Genomic DNA, 16,178 nt, shown 5'->3' on the forward strand with positions numbered 1-16,178 from the left:
AGTTCGGTATAGTCACTATTATTGCTTTTGGTACTCGCTGTCTTTACTTTGTTACACTTTGCAGTAGCACTATGCAGGCGTATCGCACGGTCGGGGACTCGCTCAGTTTCTTGCCGATGCAGTTTTGCGAGCAATTTAATGGCTAAATAGCCCACAGCGACCGCCGCCAGCACGCAGGCTGCTATGGCGAGTGCGGTTTGATTTCGTTCACTACTGTTGGTGTTGGTCACCGGCGCGATAATTTCATCGGCTGAAAACCAGCCCATCTTTGTTGTAATAAATAAATAAATTTCACTGATTACAAAACGGTGTTTCAAAAGGTACACCTCGTCGCAGATTACGCCTTGAATCTTCTTATATTATATTTTATCTTCTCCGGACAGAGTTATTCGTTACCTCCTGGCAGGATCGCCATCAAGTGTACCAATTTTAGAAGTCAATTAGGAACATTTCTTTCGTCGATATAATGAACCTACCACGTCGAGGTTCGGTATAATTCTATTTATTCAATTCATTCTTGCTTAGCGCTAAACGGCTCGCGGCCGATATGTTTATGTTTAACATTAACTGGTATGCGCTGGGTCAGCATATGATTTCCGTTCGCTGGAGTGTCGCGCATTGTTTGTGTCTGTGTGTCATTTTGATAAAAACGACACCAAATTATTGCAGCATACTCCAGTATTGGGCGTACCAGAGCACAAAATAGAGCCTTTAGGCAATAAATGTTGCGGAACGTTTAAAGAAAATCTTAATATAAACCCTAACTGGGAAGAAGCCTTCGATACGATGAATGAAACGTGTTCTTTAAAGTTTAGCTTCGAATCAAGTAGCAATCCTAGATCTTTTACTGTCGTTTCACGCTTCAACTCAGTACCAAAAAAGCGAGTAGTTGTGATGGTATAGAGCATGCTTACGGCCAAACGAGATTGCTGAGCATTTAGACACGTTCAGGGACATCCGGTTGATGCAGCACCAAGTTCCAAACAGCTCCAGTTGCTGATGGAGGAATGAAGCGTGGTCCTTTATGACGAAGTATAGCTTAAGGTCGACAGAGTACGATAGCTTGAAGCATTTGATGGTGCTGTGAACATCGTTCATGTATAGCAGGAAAAGGAAAGGACCGAGATGGCTGCCTTTAGGGACTCCAGACGAGACAGCAATTGGCGATGAGTTGAGGCCACATATATCGATCAAAACAGGTATAGTTTTAAATAGTCGTGGAATTTCTTTTCTTTCCATAACTTTTGAGCCACATATAATATTGTTATGAAGTTTGTTATTTGTAAGCTTGAGAGATGACTCGTTCGTATGACACTAGTTATGTTCCAATGAGTCATGTAATCTTTGGGATAATAGACTTTCGTTGTTTTATTAACAATTTAATACATAACGGTTGCTTAAGTTCGATTATAATCAAATGAAATGGGAACGTATAGGGCAGCCAAACTTTGAAACCACGTATTCAATCATAGTTCATTAGTTTACCCTCAACTAGTAAAATTCAATAGGGTGTTATGAGACAGCTAGACTTATTATTTGACACTATTTTGTGGAAATCGGGTCAGCCATCTCTGAGAAAAGTAGGTGAGTTCAAGTAGTCTTCGGAATATGTTCCTTTCTATAGCTGGGTTTCACATTTTTAAACATAACAGGAAAAGTAATAGTCCAATTACAAAACAAATCAATACGGTCTTATGTGGCAACTAGACCTTCCATTTGACACTAATTTTATGAAAATCGGTCCATCCATCTCTGAGAAACATGAGTGAGATTGAACAGTCTTTAGAACACGCTTCTTTTCATACCTTTTGAACCACAATTTCAATCTTTATAAAAGTCAAAAGTTAAGGGTATTTCAGGTAGCCCGTTCATTTGAAACTAATTTTGTTCAATTCGGTTGTGTAATTTTCGAGATAATGATGTTTCATGATTTTTGCATTTTGAAACATAATCTCTAAACTAAAAATCCGATTACAATAAAATTGATTAAGATCTTATGGGACAACAAGACCTTTCATTTGACACTAATTTTATGAAAATCGGTCCGGCTATTTTCGAGAGAAGTGAGTGAGAATAAAAATCTGCACATACACACACTGTGACTGTCGGTATGATTTCTAATTAAGAATGGTATGGAAACCCGTACAGTATCGAAATCCGTACTCCTTGATGTTTTTCTTCAGTTTTAAGCATTATAAAAGTGAAAATTCATATGATAGTTACATGTACATATCAGTTGAGTTGTTGGCCTTCTGTTAAATTAAACTATGCGCCAGTAGGCCATGAAAAAAAAAATATTAAAAATGAAAAATCAATCGTGTATCGGTTTCAGTTGTCATTTCGTTGTATCGTTAGAGAATTTACTAAGGAAACGTTCTTCAGATAAAAACGATTTTCAAGTGGGATATAAGTGTTTTACTCTGCGAATCATTTTAAAATTGATGGAAAAGCTAAGTCTTTGTCATTTTCGAGCTGTATATTGTCTAATAAATAGTGTAAGTTGTATTTATTCAACAAAAACTCTGCCGTACGGATGTTGGTTCTTTTTATTTGCTTGAATCGAAATCCGTACAGCGTGTGTATCATGCATATATTGTTGAACTTTCTTCTTGTTTTCAGCATATAATGGAAGAAAACAAGTATGAATATACGGCAAACAATTTTAAACGAGCAGTGACTGAGGTGCGCGAGGGAAAGTCGTACCGGGAAGCTTCGAGAGGTTGCGGCGTTCCGGTTACTACGAAACGCTACGAAAATTGCACTATTTCAGCTGATGTCAAAAATTAGAAAACCGTGTGAAGCTTTAGGAGCCAGTTGATCCTCAAAATATACTTATTCGGTAATTTAAAGATAAATTATAAATAAGAGATGTTCATTTTTGTACTTCTTCATCTATACGGAGTTTGATTTAATGTTGTATGGACTTTGATCCAGTCTATAACGCGTGTGTGCGGATTTCGATTCAAAAGTGTACGGGTTTTGATTCAGACAAAAAACTGTGTACGGATTTCGATTCAAAACAGGTTCTATTTGAACATGATTTTTTCGAGTTTCGGAGCAATTTCAATCATTTTGCTAAAAATAGTGATAAAATATAAGTAGACCTATAAATAAACATGTCAGTTTAAAGCAAAATGTGATTTCTTGATTTTATATTGACCGTCGAAGATTATCATGTGCTTAGGTGTACGGATTTCCAGCACGGTATATATATATAAATTATGCTGTGATTTATCGCGGGAACTAAAAAAAACTTTATTACTACGATTAACACTTTAATGTCCGATCACTACTGAATTACACACAAGACTGAATTGAAAATTAAATCTAGAAAGCTTAAATAAACTAAATCCGCTGACTCGTCGTTCCTCCGGTGGTTCAATTCTGATGCAGCCTTTGTCCGCGTGGTTCGATCGAATCCTGCAGTCGTCATCGATTGTCAATTTATGGTTTCGTTGCTGGTTTGGTTCCTCCGCTTGTTGCTACGGGCCTCAGCTGGGTTTTTGCTGACGTCTCGGCTCCGGGTGCGCCTAGGCCGGTCGGTCGTGGTGTAACGTCTCCCCCCTTAGATTGTCGTCCGTCCTCGGACGATTTTTCGAAAAGGACGAGCCTCGGTAAGGTTGCGGGTTCTCCTTTTCTAATGGTTCCTTTAGGTTCCGTGGTGGTTTCAGCATGCTTATGGGTTTTCAGGATGGTATCTTCCTTAGATTTGGTTCTTCTGTTGATGGTATAAATTGCAAAAGAGCAGAAAAAGGTTAGTGTGAGGAGAATTCCTCCTCCGATGGTTGTTGTCCTCTTCGAGCGATGCAGGTCCAACTTTATCTCTTGAAGACTGTTTAAGTGTTCCAGTTTGATGTGGGTGATCTCATTCCGCTCTTCCGAGTAGTTGAGTTGAATGAATTTCCTTCCATAGATTGGTATGAGGTATTCTTCGTGGTCTGTTAGATGCTTTTGACCATTAAATGTGAGATTCATCACCTTAATCGTACAATTGTCTGTTTCGACAATAGTCGGGGTGTTGACTAATCTCGAGTTATTACATGAGTCGGAAATCAATACTTGTTGATTCGTATCCAATAGTATGATTCCTTTTTTGATTTCTTGTATTCTGATATGTTGCCTGACGGGTTTTAGGACACATTTTGGTGTCAAATGATACAAAAGGTTGTTGATACAGTCGTCTTCGATAAGAGTTGTTGCTTCGCAGATGTCACAAATGTGCTCTTGTTTATAGATAATGTCTCTGTGCTTTGCCACCAGCTTGATGTCTGTACTGATTCGTGTGTTGTTTAAGTTGAGCGTCTGGATGTTGATCAGGTCGAACTCGTTGTCTTCTAGGATGGGTATTTTCGCCAAAATTAGGATTTCGTCGCCTTTTACAATTACGCTTCCTGAGCTGTATTGGAATATTTGATCTAAGTAATCCAGATTCAATTTTTGTGCTTTAAGTCTGTTATAAATATACAATTTATCATCTAATGAAAATAAGTTTCTATTCAAAATGTTTAGCTTTGCAAATTCGATTTGTTCTTCTACGCTAGTGAGAATTTGAATTAACATGTCAAGGTTCATAATAAGATTAATGTATTCCAAGTCCGTATTGGTCGTAAGTGAGTTATTATTTTGGTCTACAATTTGTTTGTTTATTTTCTTGAGAATATCTGTAATATTATTCAGTTTATTCTGAATTCATTCGTTTATAATTATTTGCCTTGATAAAGATTGAGAGAGTAAGTTTCCCTGCTTTTCTAACGTTTCTAAATTATGATTTATAATTTCCATATCATCGTTATCTGGATTGCCTGCAATAAGTTTAATTACTGATCCTAAAGCGTTAACTAATGCTCTTCTATTTCTGCGGGGATATAAACTCAACAATTTTCCTCTTGCGTATTGGATTTTGTAATCAAGGGTCCTTCTGAGATGATCTATTATTTTCAGGTTTTCTGTCGTTTTTTCTATGTAGTCAATGTTGTTTGTAATGGATTTAATATTGATTTTGTGTATAACTCTCTCAAACCCTATTCTTATCCTAACTTGTTTTAGTTTTATGGCAATTATGCCATTATTATATGATATTTTTTTAAATTTTGTGCCGTGTATTAGGATGATGTAAGTTAATCTGTAACGAGAGTTAAGTTATTGATTTAAACGATTATTTTTTTATTCTGTTTTTGTGTATTTTTACGTCATTGATGTCTTTAAATGTAAGATCGTTATTCTCTTTTATGGTAGTTATTTTGTAAGGGTTTACGTCTTTAGTTATTCGTTGGGAAATTTTAATGTATTTAGCATCGCCTGGGTTGTATTGTTCAGGTTGTTCGTTATCTTTATTTTGTTGTTCATATTTAGCTTTCCTTTTATCCAGTTCGATTTTAGCCGCTGATTGCAAGCTTTTAAATTTTTCCGAAATTTCTTCCATGTTTGTCGAGCCCGAATGATTGAATACCAAATTACGCGGTAAATTTTTTATAGCGGTGTGAAAACTGTTGTTATAAATATCGACGGCGATATTAATTTGATCTCTTGTAGACAAATCGTTGAATTTAATTTTGTTTGTTCGATAAATTTCGATTAGGGTAGAATGAAACCGTTCTACAATACCGTTTGAATTTGAACTACTCGCGAAATGTAACTCGACTCATAGGTCGTTAAGGAATCCGATGAAATCAATAGACCTGAAAGAAGGTTCCTGGTCACTCACAATAGTCTTCGGTCTGCCAAATTGTCTAATGTGTTCTGTAATAGCATTTTTTACGTCCACTATTGTTCTAGTTTCCAAAGGTATGGCATTTGCAAATTTGGAAAACGAATCGACTATGGTGAGCCACTTTTGACCTTTTAAAAAGAATATGTCAATGTGGACTCGATCGAAAGGGTTATTGCCGAAAATGCTTTTTCTTATCAAATTCGGTGGCTTCCTGTCATATTTGGCTTTTTTGCAGATATCACAGGAATCTATCAAAATTTTAATCTTTCGATCAAGTTGTGGGAAGAAATATTTTTGCATTATCTGGTTCTTATTTTCTTTGATTCCTCTGTGGCCACGATTATGAGTTTCCCTCACAATTTCATCCTGTTGTTCATCTAGGCGTATGTCCTCTAGAAGGGTTTCTGAAATAAAAACTTTGTAGGGGCTATTAGTTGAAAAATGTTTCCGGTAAGTTTCTTGAACTAATTGAACTAAAGAGATTGGAATTTTGAGGCAACTTGAACCTCTGGGGTTAAGAGTCCGCTTTAATATTTCTACTATTTCTTCTTCCGTATAACTTTGTTTGACTATTATGTGCCTGTGAAATTTGGGAAAGATCTGTTCATATGCCGTAATCTCTATTTTTCCGATTTTAAAAATAATTTGGGTCCTGAATGTGTTGATTGGTCTCTCAGTGCACGGAATAAAGTAATCATCGCTTGTATCCGCTGAGTGTACTGTCATGTCGTCACTTTCATCATCTGAAAGTTCCTCTTCTCGTTCGGAGGGTTCCACGTTTAAAGACATCGATGATTGTGAATGTGCGTTTAATTGATTATGTTTTTTTAGGTTTATCCGAGACAACGCGTCTGCGACGACGTTTTGTTTCCCTGGTTTATAGATTAATTCGTAGTCAAATTCTTCTAAAGCCAGTTTACCTCTTATGATTCGGTGATTTGCATTAGTCATAGAGAAGGTAAGTGGTTGGTGATCTGTAAACATTTTGAATTTCCGTCCGTATAGATACGGTCTGAAATGTTTGACCGCCCAAACGATTGCCAAAAATTCCTTTTCCGTTGTTGAGTATCGTTCCTCTGTTTTACTTAAAGTTCGCGATGCGTATGCTATGGGTCTGTCATTGCCTGCGGGCCCTTGCGACAGTACTGCCCCTATTGCATAATCGCTTGCATCGGTAGTAAGAATAAATTCCTTGCTGAAATCGGGGTAAATTAACACAGGATCTAGCGTTAGAATTTGTTTACACTTTTCGAAGCATGCGTTTATTTCAGGTGTTATCTCAAACTCCGCGTCTTTTCTAAGAAGTGCTGTCAACGGTTTCACTATTTTAGCGAAGTCTTTTATAAATCTCCTATAATAGCCTAGCGTTCCTAAGAATTGACGAACTTCTTTTTCTGTTTTAGGGATTGGCCATTTTTTTATGATTTCTATTTTGTCACTGTTTGGTCTTACTCCATCTTCAGAGACAGTATGACCTAGAAACTGCGTTTCTTTTTTAAAAAATTCGCACTTGTCTAGCTGAATTTTTAGTCTAGCTTCTTTAAGTCTTTTTAGAACTTGTGCTAAATTTTTCTTGTGTTCCTGAAGTGAACTGGAAAATATGATTATATCGTCCATATAGACGAAACAACATACTCCAATTAAATCCCTTAGTATACAGTCCATTACCCTTTGAAAAGTTGCCGGGGCGTTTTTCAACCCAAATGGCATGCGAGTAAACTCGTACTTTCCTCCGTTCACAGAAAATGCTGTTTTCTCTGTGTCTTCTTCTGCCAGCTGGATCTGGTGGAAGCCAGAAACTAAATCAATAGTTGAGAAATATGTAGCCCTTCCCAGTTTATCCAAGATGTCGGTAATCTCGGGTATGGGGTACTTGTCGTTGATAGTTTTTTCATTTAGCTTTCTGTAGTCGATCACTAAACGAAATTTCTTGTGACCAGATGCATCTGCCTTTTTCGGGACTATCCATACGGGTGAGGTGTATGGTGAGATTGATTCTCTTATAATTCCATCGTTTAGCATCTTTTTAACTTGCTTTTGTACTTCGCTTTCATAAACGTAGGGATATTTATATGATTTCGTATGGACTGGGATACTATCTACCGTTCGAATTTTATGTCTTATTTTGTGTGTGAATGACAGTTTGTCGGACTCCACGTATAAAACATCTCTGTACTGATCGATCACCGTTTCGAGGGCTTGTTTTTCTTCCCTATTCATGTGGTCGTCACGAAAGGTATAGTTTGTCATGTTTATTTGCTTTGGCAATTCGGTTAAATCGAACGGATCCTCATCCATTTCGATTTCACTCGAATTTATTTCTTGTGAAGATTTTGAGAAATTTTGAATCGCTACAAAAGCTTTATTATTGCTGCTTCTGTAGATACCAGGTAAAATAGTGAATGAATTGTATTTCTTTTCATTCGCTATTATGAAATCACCGTTCTTTTTGGTTTTCAGTGCGATGTACTGAAATTCTTGTTCATTTATGTTAATTGCTTGCTCTTCAGGGAATTTTTTTTGCATTTTTATTGTTTTTCGTCCGATTTTCAAGGAATTATTACGAATGTCGATTTGAGCATTTAAGTCTCTTAATGACTCGTAACCTATTAATCCATCGAAAAACTTGTGGAATTTAAAAATATAAAATTTCAATTTCTTCTTGATCTGAAATGGATCAAAAGAAGCTGATTTGTTTATTATGTGTGTTCCACTTATATTCGTTACCCTGATTCCATTCTCAGTTCTGCAATTTTCAATGTTTACGTGCTCGGGTGAAATATAATTTTTGTTCGCTCCCGTGTCGATCAAAAATTTCATCTCACCTTTCGAGGTTTGAATTATTATATAAGGTACAAAATTGTTATCGCTTTTTATATTTTTCGACGTGGCTCTTCTACCACGTGAAAATTTAACTCCTCGCCGATGAAGTAATCGTCGTCTTCCGAGTTCAGAGCTGATTCCTCCAGCTGATTAGAGGTGTCGTACTCATCCTCGTGGTTTTTGCTGAATTCGCTTTCTTGTTTTGGTTTGGTTTCGTGGTTGTTCACCTCCGTACGGGACTTTGCGGTTTTCATTGAAACGTCGTCGTCCACCGGTGGACCTCTAGGGGTTTTAAATTTCCCTGATCCGTTCGGTTTCGCGTTGAACGTGTTACCGTGCTTGTTGTTGCTGTTGTTGTTGTTGTTCGTGTAGTTGGGTTTTGTATTCGTCTGATTACCGTTGTTGGAATTTGAAAACGGTTTTGAATTGAATGAATTGTTAGAGGTTGAACTGGAATGTTTGTTAAATTTTTGCCTGTACGCGGCATTCGCGTATTGCGTTGTTATAGCGTAGGCTTCTTCCAATGTTTTTGGTCGATAGCTCCTCACATGCATAGACAATTCGTCTGTGAGGCCATCTATGAATCTAGTAAGCGTCATCAAGCTTACTTAATTGTTTATTGCCTTAGTTGCATTCTGATAATCTTCCATCGTCGCCGCTGTCGATTTGATAGCGGTGTCGATGGTTTTGATTTTATTATAATACTCAGGAATTGTCTTTTTCCCTTGTGTTATGTAAAATAATGATTGGATGTGTGACGTAAGGTCACGTCTATCCCCGTAGGAATTCAAAATCACCTCTTTAATTTCTAGCCAGCTTTTCGGGTTGCCAGCAGCGATCAAAATCTCTTTGGCTTCGCCCGTAATTTTATTTTTCACTGCCCTGACTAATTGGCTATACACTGGTTCATCTCGGTATCTTCTAAAAAGTTCGAGAGTATTTTCCGCGTCTTCCAGCCATGCATGGGTCTCTTTTTTATTTCCACTAAATGTTGTTAGATTTTTGATTGGGTCTGGAGTCCTGAATTGCATAAAAGGATCATCCGCCTTCTCTTTTAAATTTCTGAGTTGTTCAATCAACTCATTTAGGTTCTGGGTTAAACTTCTTATGTGCTGAAGTAAACCCTCAATTGTGATTGCCGGTTGTGGGGCTGGTTGAGGAGCTGGTTGTGGCTCTTCTTCATAAAGTTCTGGGGCTGCGAGATCTGGTGAGATCATTAAGTCGCGCTCGGCCATTATAATAAATTAACTTCGTTTGCTTTGTATTGCGTATAGATTTGTTGTCAGTATTCACTTACACTGCACTTTCACGGTTAGTTGTTAGTTTTGTTTTTTCACTTTGTGATATTTCAGGTGTCCGCTTACCGCTGGTGGGGGCTCGCACCTCTGAATTAGTATGGTTTTGTTTGTGTTAATCTTAGAAAAATGATTGTGGTTACTTACAGGAAGATTACTGCTTTCATCTCCTGGAGTCTTGGTGTGAAGTGACGGATGGATGGGGTAGGTTTCCAAATGGCGGGATCGGTCCTCTGATATCCGCAAGTCCTTGATGTTCACTCAGGGGTTGTTCTTGCTGGGTGTATCAGTTGTCTGCCATAGACGTGGGCTGTTCCTCTTTGTAGAACTCGGTGACTGTGATACTAGATATTCACTCTGTTAACACTGTTCACTTTGTCTAACCACTTGGCCTTGCGACTGCGCCAATTATGCTGTGATTTATCGCGGGAACTAAAAAAAACTTTATTACTACGATTAACACTTTAATGTCCGATCACTACTGAATTACACACAAGACTGAATTGAAAATTAAATCTAGAAAGCTTAAATAAACTAAATCCGCTGACTCGTCGTTCCTCCGGTGGTTCAATTCTGATGCAGCCTTTGTCCGCGTGGTTCGATCGAATCCTGCAGTCGTCATCGATTGTCAATTTATGGTTTCGTTGCTGGTTTGGTTCCTCCGCTTGTTGCTACGGGCCTCAGCTGGGTTTTTGCTGACGTCTCGGCTCCGGGTGCGCCTAGGCCGGTCGGTCGTGGTGTAACGTATATATATATATATGTATATATATATATATATATATATATATGGTGTAACGTATATATATATATATATATATATATATATATATATATATATATATATATATATATATATATATATATATATATATATATATATATATATATATATATATATATATATTTATATATATATATATGTATATATATATATATATATATATATATATATATATATATATATATATATATATATATATATATATAATATATATATATATATATATATATATATATATATATATATATATATATATATATATATATATATATATATATATATATATATATATATATATATATATATTTGGCAGAGCTGTATGCCACCACGGGTCGGTATTTGGCGATTACCGTAGGCCACGGAAGTGCTAACTGCAAGAACGCAGTCCCGGACCATCAGCGAGAGCTAGCCTAGGTTGTGGTGAGGCTCAGGCATTGGGACGCCGAATTCTCACAAAAGCCACATTATCCGGAAGCAGCTCTGACGGAGCGAATAGTGCCGCTCCCACCACCCAAATGCACTATTTCGCCCATTGGGATTGATGCCAGTAAGTTCCCAATTACGGTAACTGGTCGCAACGCCATATGATAAGAGTCGGATTTCGTTTTCGTACCACGATTCTGGGCTGGCACCTGCGCCGAGCTCCCTTAGTAAGGTCGTGTGACAACGGCTTGAAACGGCGAGACAACAACCGGTGCAGGGGTCTCCGTCCCGTAAAACCTGGCAGGCCTTCCAGTACGTTCCAAATTCATTGCCCGGTGGGAGCCGGGCAGGAGTGGGATCAGATGTCCTTTCCTGACTTGCGCCGGTCGGGGGTGTCATAGTTGCTCATAAGGCGCTATGGCAGCCGCCCCTAGCCATGGCCTCACTGCTTCGGCATAGACTACCATGGGACCAGATAGGCGACCACTCCAGTATGGATAAGGATAGCGGCTGGAAGGGGGACCCAATTAACAAGAATGAATATTGAAAAAAATGAAGATCAACAATTGGGTGCAGATGGGTTGAAAAACCCGTTTGCACGAGGAGGCATCCAGAGGTCTCCGCCGAGAAAGGCGGAGATGGATGCAGTAAAGGACGCCTGCGAAGACGGCAAAGGCAGTACGCCTACCGGATCGACGCAAGACATCGCAGTGGCTGGTTGATAAAGGCGGTCGGAAGACAGCGAGACACGCTACCGAAGGTAGTAGCGCTGTCGGAGCAGCTCGATGCCATAATCGAGTTTGCGAAAAGTCGCACCAACACGACGAAGTACCTGAAGCAGGCTCTCTACATGCTTCGGTCCTCCGTCGATGCTGCGAAGAAGGAGCACGCCGAGCTCAAGGCAAGAGCGGTGGCTGCAGAGAAGAATGCAACGGAGGTGACCGGAAGGGCGACGAAGTCGGTCCAAACGGACACCTGCACGTTTGCAGCGGTTCGCGCCTCCGGGTCAGCCGCAAAAAGAGCAAGGCAGTCTCCGGGGGAAGCCCCCGAGAACAGCAAGAAACGGTTGGTTGTGCTAAGCCCGCGAGATAGCACACCAACGGCCTCCAAGTCCGCCGAAAAGTCTGCCGAAGTGGCAGCTACGGGAAACCCTTGGGTTACCGTGGGAGGAAGGAAGCGCCAAAAAGACAGCAAGCGCAACGACGAGAAGGCGACAAATCGGCCAAAAATGGGAAAGAAGGTGCGAAGCAGGGGCGACGCCCTCATACTTAAGACGGAGGGGTCCAAGTACTCCGAAGTCTTGAAGAAAATGAGAGGCGAAACCCAGCTCAAGGATCTGGAAGCGGATGTGCGGACCATCCGTCGTTCTCGCACCGGCGAGATGATCCTTGAGCTCCGTAAGGATGCTAAAAACAAGGGCGCTGCCTACAAGACGGTAGCCGAGCAGGTCCTCGGGAAAGATGTGCAAATTAGGGCACTCACCTCAGAGGTGACTCTCCAGCTCAAAAACCTGGATGAAATCACCGAGAGGTGCGATATTGCACAGGCCCTCAAGGAGAAGTGCGGAGTGGAAGTAGCCACTGAGGTAATTCGCCTCCGAAAGGGTCCAGCGGGGACCCAGGTGGCCACTTTCCGGCTTGCAACGGCCGATGCAACTCTGGCCCTGAAGACAGCCAAACTTAAGGTTGGCTGGTCAGTATGTCCCCTGAGCATACTCCAGCAGCCGGACGTTTGCTTCAGGTGTTTCGAGGGAGGACACAAGTCCTGGACCTGCAAGGGGCCCGATAGGAGCCAGTTATGTAGGCGTTGTGGTGGTGCTGGCCATAAAGCTAAAGACTGCGGGGAGCCTCCCAAGTGCTTGGTATGTACTGGAAAACGGGACGCCAAGCACTTTATGGGAGGCCCACGGTGCCCAGCCGGTAAGGCGGCCACGAAACCACGGGCGTGAGGGTGACACAATTGAACCTGAACCATTGCTATGCGGCACAGCAGCTGCTATACCAAGCAGCGTCTGAGTCGCGGTCGGACATCGCAATCGTATCGGACCCCTACTGCATTCCTCCCGGAAACGGTAATTGGGTTGCAGATAAGTCCAGTACGGCGGCCATATGCACGACCAGCAAGTTCCCGGTTCAGGAGGTTGTGTCAACCTCAAATGAAGGATACGCGGTTGCCAAGGTGGACGGAGTGTTCTACTGCAGTTGTTATGCTCCGCCGCGTTGGTCTATCGAAAGGTTCACCCAGATGGTCGATTTGTTATCTATGGAGCTGACGGGACTAACACCCTTAGTAGTGGCGGGCGACTTCAACGCTTGGGCTGTTGAGTGGGGAAGCCGCCGCACGAACCGGAGGGGTCAGATCTTGTTGGAAGCTTTGGCAAAGCTCAACCTAGATCTGGCCAACGTTGGAACCAAGTGTACATTCAGCAGAAATGGTGCGGAGTCGATCATCGACGTGACGTTCTCCAGCCCAGGACTGATCGTGAACTGGAGGGTAGACGATGGCTACACCTATAGTGACCACCAGTCGGTCTGCTATAGCGTAGTCCAGAACGTGAGGCGGCAGGCGACGGGTAGAGCCAATACTCCGACCGTCCGCGGGTGGAAGACATCGCATTTCGATGCCGAGGTATTTGCAGAAGCAATGAGAAGAGAGCGCGAGGGGGGCAGTTGGCTCCGCCCGAGTGCTGACCAATTAGTTGCCACATTATCGCGGGCGTGCGACGCCACCATGCCTAGGACCCACCAACCTAGGAATGGTAAGTCACCGGTATACTGGTGGACCGACGCGATAGCGGACCTCCGTAGCGCGTGCCTCCGTGCAAGACGGATGTTGCAACGTGCACGTACCGATGCACAGAGGGTAGAGCGCCGTGTAGTATTCGGATCTGGCGCTTAAAAGTGCGATAAAGGCAAGCAAAAGGGCCTGCTTCGATAGGCTATGCGCGAGTGCCAATACGAATCCGTGGGGCAACGCCTACAGAGTCGTAATGGCGAAGACCAAAGGCGTGTTGGCGCCTGCAGAGCGATCACCAGCGATGCTGGAGCGTATCATCGAGGGACTCTTTCCACGACACGAGCCAAATCCTTGGGCTCCGGTTGCTGAGTCTCACGTCCGACGTTCCAGTATCTCAGACACAGACCAGGGATGGTCGGCCAACCTGCCGGGCATCCAATCCGTGAGAGACGGCAGCCGTGCAGAGGTTGTGGAGGAGGTAAGGGTTACGAATGAGGAACTCATCGTGATCGCCAACTCCCTAAAGGTGAGCAAGGCACCGGGACCGGATGGAATCCCGAACTTGGCCATCAGGACGGCCATGAAAGTGGCCCCCGATCTATTTCGAGCAGTCATGCAGAAGTGCCTGGATGACTGCCTCTTTCCGGACAGGTGGAAGCGACAGAGATTGGTGCTGTTGCCGAAGGCTGGGAAACCGCCAGGGGACCCATCGGCATACAGACCTATCTGTCTGCTGGACACTACGGGCAAGGTGCTTGAGAGGATTATCCTCAACAGACTGGTGAAGTACACAGAGGGTGTAAACGGTCTGGCAAGTAACCAGTTCGGCTTCCGGAAAGGTAGATCCACGCTGGATGCTATTCTCTCTGTCACCAAGACGGCAGAGGTAGCACTCCAGCGTAAGAGTTGGGGCATTCGCTATTGCGCAATCGTCACGCTTGACGTGAAGAATGCATTCAATAGCGCCAGTTGGGACTCCATAGCGCTCGCGCTTAGGAGCATCCACGTACCGGTGTCGTTGTACAAGATTTTGGAAAATTATTTCCAGAATCGGGTACTAGTTTACAACACGGAGGAGGGTCAGAAGTGCGTCCCAATCACCGCAGGGGTACCGCAAGGTTCCATCCTGGGCCCGGTGTTGTGGAATGTCATGTATTACGGGGTGTTGAAACTAAAGTTCCCTGTAGGGGTTGCGATCGTCGGTTTCGCAGACGACATCACGCTAGAGGTCTACGGCGAGTCGATAGAAGAGGTCGAGTTGACGGCCGCGCACTGCATACGCAAGGTCGAAGACTGGATGCACTCTAGGAAACTGGAGTTAGCGCACCATAAAACGGAGGCTACGGTTGTGAACAACCGCAAATTAGAGCAACAGGCGGTGGTCAGAGTCGGTGACTGCACCATTACCTCAAGGCGTTCCTTGAAGCTCTTGGGGGTTATGGTTGACGATAAGCTCACATTTAAGAGTCACGTCGACTATGCCTGTAAGAGGGCTTCAACGGCCGCTGCAGGACTATCTCGAATGATGTCCAATAGCTCAGCGGTATATGGCAGCAAGCGTAAACTTCTTGCCAGCGTGGTTTCGTCCATACTTAGGTATGGTGGGCCAGCGTGGTCCAAAGCGTTAGGTACCAACAGTCCTCGTCGAAAACTGGAAAGTACCTACAGGCTCATGTGCCTGAGGGTTGTGAGCGCATACCGTACAATGTCATACGACGCAATCTGCGTCCTGTCCGGCATGATGCCTATCAGCATAGCCATTAAGGAGGACGTAGAATGCTTCGATCAACGTGACACAATGGGTATACGAGGCACCAGAAGGTCATTCTCGATGATCAGATGGCAGCAGGAATGGTCCAATTCCGCAAAGGGTAGATGGACGCATCGACTTATTCCGGACGTATCCGGATGGGTCGGGAGGCGCCATGGAGAAGTTAACTTCCACTTGACACAGATTCTGTCAGGTCATGGTTGCTTCAGGCAGTATCTACACAGATTCGGGCATGCGGGGTCCCCCATGTGTCCCGAGTGCGCGGATGCGGAAGAAACTGCTGAGCATGTCTTCTTCGTGTGCCCTCGTTTTGTGCATGCGCGGAGCGACATGATGGTAGTGAGCGGGCCAGACACCACTCCGGACAACCTAGTTCGGAGGATGTGTAAAGACCCAAACATTTGGAGGGCGGTTTGTACAGCCGCCTCTCAAATAGTTTTAGAATTGCAAAACAGGCGACAGGTTGACCACCGACACGCCAGTGTTAGCTAACGGCCAGTCTCCAGGTTAGTTAGCTAAGTTAGCAAAGAGATCTATAGAACCAAGAGAGTGCACAGAGCACAAAAGCCGCTCCCCGAAGCAATACCTAGCGGTGGTCCCGGGGAGTATTATGGGCTGGAGACTGGAGGGGTTTTAGTG

This window comes from Wyeomyia smithii, chromosome 3 (assembly GCF_029784165.1).
Source record: "Wyeomyia smithii strain HCP4-BCI-WySm-NY-G18 chromosome 3, ASM2978416v1, whole genome shotgun sequence".
Taxonomy (NCBI): Eukaryota; Metazoa; Arthropoda; class Insecta; order Diptera; family Culicidae; genus Wyeomyia; species Wyeomyia smithii.